This window comes from Mastomys coucha, unplaced genomic scaffold (genome assembly GCF_008632895.1).
Source record: "Mastomys coucha isolate ucsf_1 unplaced genomic scaffold, UCSF_Mcou_1 pScaffold22, whole genome shotgun sequence".
Lineage (NCBI taxonomy): Eukaryota > Metazoa > Chordata > Mammalia > Rodentia > Muridae > Mastomys > Mastomys coucha.
The window spans coordinates 168,491,393-168,497,929 of NW_022196905.1; positions in this window are offsets into that span (position 1 = coordinate 168,491,393).

Here is a 6,537-nt window from a genome sequence, read left to right on the forward strand (position 1 = left end):
GTCAAAAAAAAAGAAAAAGAAAAAGAAAAGAAAGAAAGAAAGAAAAGCAAAACCGTCCCTGAGGCTGATTACCAAGAAGGGAACTAGGTACTGGGAGCACGTGTGAGCAGAGAGCCTCGTTTCCAATTCAGGACTGTCAGGCAGTGATTAATGACTAACAGTCACGGAGCGGCCTTGATTGCCAAGTGCCGTATTGTTAAGCCTGACATTTAATGAGGCCGGACACAACTCCAGCACAATTCTACACCATCATCTGCAAATAGTGCTGGACGGACTTAATTGGTTAAGTATTTGTGTGTGTGTGTGTGTGTGTGTGTGTGTGTGTGTGTGTGTGTGTGTGTGTAGTCGTGTACATGGGGAGTATGCAAGCTGTCCAAGGGTGAATTTGCCTTCAGTGGGCAGTGTGCCTCTCTCCTTTAGTATGCAGGGCTGGGTTATCACTGTGAGGGTTGGTTTGAGGGCCACAGCACAGAATCTGCCCACCTACACAGTATAACCTCTGTCCCTCTTGTGATGAGACCTGCCCACCCAACAGTACCAGTGCCCGACTGTGGGCCTCTCTCCACCACTCTCCTTGCCAGTGTCTCTGAGGGAGCAGCTGGGAGCTGGCATGTTTGTGAAGTTAAAATACATGAAAGGAGATTGAAAGAAGAAGTTGTCTCGAAGTGGGCCAGGCTCCAGGGCTCCCGGGAAGCTACTTTTAACTGGACTCAGATCAATGGCGCCTTGGCCTGCCTCGCTGGGCGGCTCCACCTCTGCCAAAAGAAAACTATGTCACCCCTCATTCCGGAACTCAGAGCTCTCTCAGGAGATGGACTGACTCCATCTGATTGTTCTAGAAACAACAACATCCCAGGCAATCGGGGCTGAAAGATGGGCCAGGCCTAGATTCTTTGGGCCAATTGAGCAAGGTGACACGGGGCTTCGGAGAGAAGATGTTGGCTCCGAAGGGCAGATCAATTCGGGGAACCAGCACCTATGGGGTACCAGCTCTCCCTCCAGTCTCACAAGGACAGATGGAAGTGAATGGCATGCAGGGAGCTAGCCATCTAGTTGTAGGAGGATAACAGATGGACATGTGGGACAGCCCAGACAATGAGTGCTAAGGAGCACATGACGAGGAAAGATGGTAAGTGACATAAGGGTGCTCAGAGAGGCCAGCAGCTCTGGCTGGGAGGTGGGGGGAGGGGGGAAGCAGCCATAACAGGACCTGAAAGGTAGAGGCATTAGGGGAGCTCTGAGAAGGCCGTCATCCCGGTGATGACTTAGGACCACTGGTCCCCATTCATTAATCTCCATTAATTAATCCCCACTAGCCACCTTAAAGGCTTGCACACACCCCCAGCTATAGAAAATCTGCAGTATCCACATGGCCTGGGGGCCTGTAATGCAGACTCTAGGCCACTATGCTAGACCCACAATTCCACGGCTGTAATTTCACATCAGCACCCTCAAGTAACGGTGTGTACATTGTCGATCATAGGTGAGACGAGAACTTCTCAGAGCACTGGCTAAGAAGATGTATGGAAGAGCAAGCCTGGTCTAAGACATGATGCCTGGCAGTCCTGTGATATATATATATATATATATATATATATAGTCCTGTGATATATATATATATGTAGATGGATATATATATATATATATATATATATATCCATCTACAACTCTGTGGACCAGATGTGGGGCTTGCCTGTAATCCCAGCCTTGAGAGGCTGAGGCAAACACAATGTTCAAGGATAACATAGGCTATAGGAAAGGGTCAGAAAGAAAAAGGAAGGGGGATGAAGAAGAAAATTGAGCAGAGGGAAGGGAGGGTGAGCGAAGTGTTTGAGAGAAAACTTAGTCCTATCCTCAGGCTACAGCGAGATTCCACTGAGGGGCTTTGTGAGACAGTTACCCTTAGCGCTGAAGGGCTGGGGCAGGGGCAGGCAACTTTCTCCTGTGGGTGTCCCAGCTCTGACCTTTGTTCCAGTCCAGTGGTTGGAACTTAAGGACCCCATGCTGAGGAATTCAGCTCATTATTGAGGCCTGGTGTAATTACTGCCAGCTAATGTTCAGCCCTTTAGGCATTCCTAGCCTCCCTGATTGCGCTGCTCCAGCCCCTTCAACTGAGGGAGGGCCGTGTGCCTCAGAAAGCAAGAATTAACAGTTAGCATTTTCCAACTGTGACTTGCTTAGGTGTGCTCCTGCTGTGGTTCAGCCACACCCCGCTCGGAAACCACTGCACATGCGCAGTTCGTCCCACTTGGCACCTGCTTGTCTCCCTGTGATACAGGATGCTCCTGCGACTTCCATCCTACCGCCATGCCCCTTTCCGAAAAGCAGACTGAAAGCCCGAGCCTTGGTTCTAGTTTCTAGCTCTGCCTTCCAAGTGGTCACGCCCCGTTACTGGCCTCTATCTTCCCGCCTTGTAGAATGTGACGATTTGATTAAAACGTATCCCCACAGACTCATGGTGACAGTATTTGAGGAGTCTGCCAGTCCCTTTAGGAAGTGGGCTTTAGGAGGTCACGAGGAGCGGGCTTCTCAAAGCTACAGCCCGGGGCCGCCAGTCTCTGCTTCCTGGTCACATATCAGGTGAACAGTTTGGCAACAAACTCCTGCCGCAATCCTTTCCCTGCCAGGATGGACTGAAATCCTCGGCCAGAATAAGTCTCTCTTTCCTTAGGTCCTCTCCATCGGGTGTCTGGGTGACAGCTATACAAAAGTAACCAGTGCTGATTTCATTATAGGGATTGAATGGGGATGGTTCAATATCCTTCCAGCAGTGACACTCTGATTTTATTGGAGCATGGGCTTGAGGAATACTGAAATAAGGGATGTTAAAATTCACTAAAGCATCTTCTTACTTATTTTTTTTAATAAGCACTCGTGTTTTGCCTGTGCGCGTGTGTGTGTGTGTGTGTGTGTGTGTGTGTGCCCCTGGAACTGGAGTTACAACAGTTGTGAGCTGCTATGTGGGTGCTGGAAATCGAACCCAGATCTTCTGGGTGTTCTTACCTGCCGAGCCATCTCCCCAGCCCCCACTAAAGCATCTTTAAAGAATATTAGCACCTGGACTTGAGGAGACACTTGCTCCCTCATTAGAGTCCCCTCCAGCACGTGACTGGAAGAATCCTATTGTTTATATGTTTCCATTTTCCTCATCATATGGGGAGGGACAAGAGGGCAAGGATGGAAGTTTATATGGCTTTATGCTCCTCTCACTGACTGACACCCACAGAGGCCACTCACACATGTTGTTTGCAGGAGGCAGGCTGATCGCCTTCCCAGCTGCTTGTTCACTTAAATAGAATTGTTAGAAGATTAACAGACAAGTGGTCATCTTTGCTTCTTAAGAAAGGAAAGCAGTCAGGCAGTGAGTTCAAGGCCAGCCATGTATACAGAGTGAGTTCTGGGACAGCCAGGGCTACACAGAGAAACATGTCTCAAAAACACTAGGAAGAGAGGTGGGGAAGGGATTAGCAAAGTAAAAACACTCGTATGTATGTATGTATGCACATATGCATGTATATGTGTATATAATGTATGTATGAAAGATGACTACATTACTTTAGCCCTCAATATTAGCTGGAGTGTGTGTGCCAAGCTGCTGATCACAGCACTCTGGGTTTGGTGTATGTGCACGCTGGTGTGTGTGCAAACTGGTGTGTGTGCACGCTGATGTGTTGTGCACTGGTGTGTGCACACACTGGTGTGTACACGCTGGTGTGTCACACGCTGGTGTGTGCACGTTGGTGTGTGTGTGCAAGCTGGTATGTGTGCACACTGGTGTGTGTGCAAGCTGCTGATCACAGCACTCTGGGTTTGGTGCTAGGGAAATAAAAGCTCAAAACCAGCAGACATACATAATGAGATCTCATCTTTAAAAAGACGATGCGATGGATGGCTCAGGACCTGGGGTGCCTGCCTGCCACAAACGAGCATGGTACATTTGATTCCCACCTAGAAAGGTGAGAGGAAGAAACACACTCCACAAAGTTGTCCTCTGACCTATACAGCACACACACACACACACCACACCACACACACATACACACACACACACCACACATACACACACACCACACACACACATACACACGTATACATACACCACACACATACACACACACACCACACCACACCACACACACATACACATACACACACATATGCGCACACACACACACCATACCTCACACACACACCATACCACACACATCACACACCACACCACACACACACCACACACACCACACACACCACACACACACACACACACACACACATACCACATACACACCATACTACACCACACACACACATGTAATATACTAGAAACCATTTTTTTAAATTATCTTTCAAACCTATAGATTGGCGCTACCCTTGCCCGTGGCCAGAGAAGTGTCTTCCTATAGTTGCTGAGAATAAGTGGCCATTGAGTTCCTCCCCACTATCTACCAAACCCTGAAAGGCTCAGAGAACATCACAGGAGAATGGAGGGGTGCTATGAAATGCTCTCTTCTAGATACGATGTGGCCAATGGCCCTATGAACCTACTGCAGTATAGTTATCTGTACAGGGTCAAGCCAACAATCAGTCAACACTGAGAATCAACTGAACTCAAGAGAATTACAAAGAAAACAGGAGAGCACATGGGGTGTGTTAGGAGGTTCCCAAGGGGGAGCTGAGAGGGAAAAGTTAGGGGTTAAATATGATCAAAATATATTTTATACAAGTACAAGATTGTGAGGCAATAAATAAAAGAGATTAGAAATATTTTGGCACACAAATACAATTTTAAAGCTTCATTAAGACATCCAAATGGAATTTCTAATACTGCCTTGCCAATTAACACCACACTAGCATGCCCACGGTTTAATTCCACTCCCTAGGTTCTTACTGAGTGTGCCATGGGCCAACCGCTGGCTGAGCAGTCAGGGAAACACTAAAGCAATGATGTCACATGGTGGTGTGTTTGTTTCAGACAAGGCCTCACTCTGGAGTCCAGTCTGGCCTCTGGTGCACTCACTATATAGCTGAGGCAGGCCTTGAATGCTCTATCTTCCTACTTTTGCATCCCAAGTGCTCCCATCACTTGTGTGCACAGCAGGACTTAGATATCAAAATAAACACTGCCCATTCAAAATGGCCACTTTGAAGAGTATGTTCTTTTTGCTCCAAGCCATCTTTGAAAACTCATGGCTTTCTGTACTGACAATGACAACACTTTATGCACTGGTGGGGGCAGGAAGTTAGTCAGTTTTCAATCACGGTGATAAAATACCTGACATAAGTTAGTTTATGAAGAAGAAAGTTTTACTTTGGCTCCTAGTTTCAGAGGGTTTAGTCCATGGGTCCCTTGGCCCTGTTGCTTGGGCCTGTTGTGCACAGTGTATCATGGCAGGAGCACATGGCAGAGGCAGCCTGGTTTCCTTAGGGCAGCCGGGAAACAGAGAAAGTGGTTAGCTCTCGGTCTCCCCTAAGAGGGCATACCATCAGTGACCTAGATTCTCCCTACTAGGTCCCACCTCCTCATGTTTCAGCCACCCCAGTAGCCCCACGGGTTGGAGACCAAACCCTGAACAGGTGGACCTTTAGGGAGCATGTCAGGTCCGAAGTATAGCAAAGAAGAGTGTCTGCTGAACCAACCCTGGACATTGAGATTTATCTAGTCAGGCCAAAAGTCTAAATGAAGGGCCAGAGTGAGGGCTTGATGGTTAAGGGCACTGTCAGGCACCTTACAACTGCCTGTTAATTCCAGCACATGGGATTCAACACCCTCTCCAGGACTCTACTGTTTACCTGCATGTACACAGTGCAGATTCAGTCACAGAGATATACACACATGCAGGCGCCCAGAACATAAACCTTTAAAAATTAGAAGTGGCAGGTATCTTATAGTGAAGCCCTGATGAACATCCATACCTATAACCTCGATACTGAGGAGGCTGAGGCAGGAGCATTCACAAGAGTTCCAGCCAAGCCTGGGCTACACAATGAGCTCCAGGTAAGCCTGAGCTACCACACCTCAAAGAAAAAGAATGTGACTTCTTCTCCAAAAGTCAGATTTCATCGAGTTGCCTAAGTTCTGCACGTTTCCAAAAAAAAAAAAAAGACAAAAAAAAAAAAATCAGCTCCTGTCTTGATCTTATTCTATACCTCCAAAACCCCTTTGCTTATCCCCAATTTAACAGCCAAAGAGATCTTTGAATACCACAGGTTAAATCATACCATTCGCTGGTTAGTAACTTCAGAGTAAAGGCCAAAGTTCCCAAAGGGGGCTTCTGAGGCCACACCTGATCCCACACCCTGCCCCTTCTGTAATCTCTCCCACCGTGGTCTCCTTCATTGGCTTGGCTGCCAGCCCCATGGTCTCCCTGCTATTCCTCAGACATGCTAGTCATGCTCAGACTTGAGGCCTTCGCTCCAGCTGCCCCACTCTGTAAAACTTCTCTTGAGTAGCCACTTCACAGTTCCTGTATTTCTTTCAAGTCTTTCTTCTCAGAGAGACCTAGTCTGACCTCCTGCTTATTACCTCCAGGAATGGCT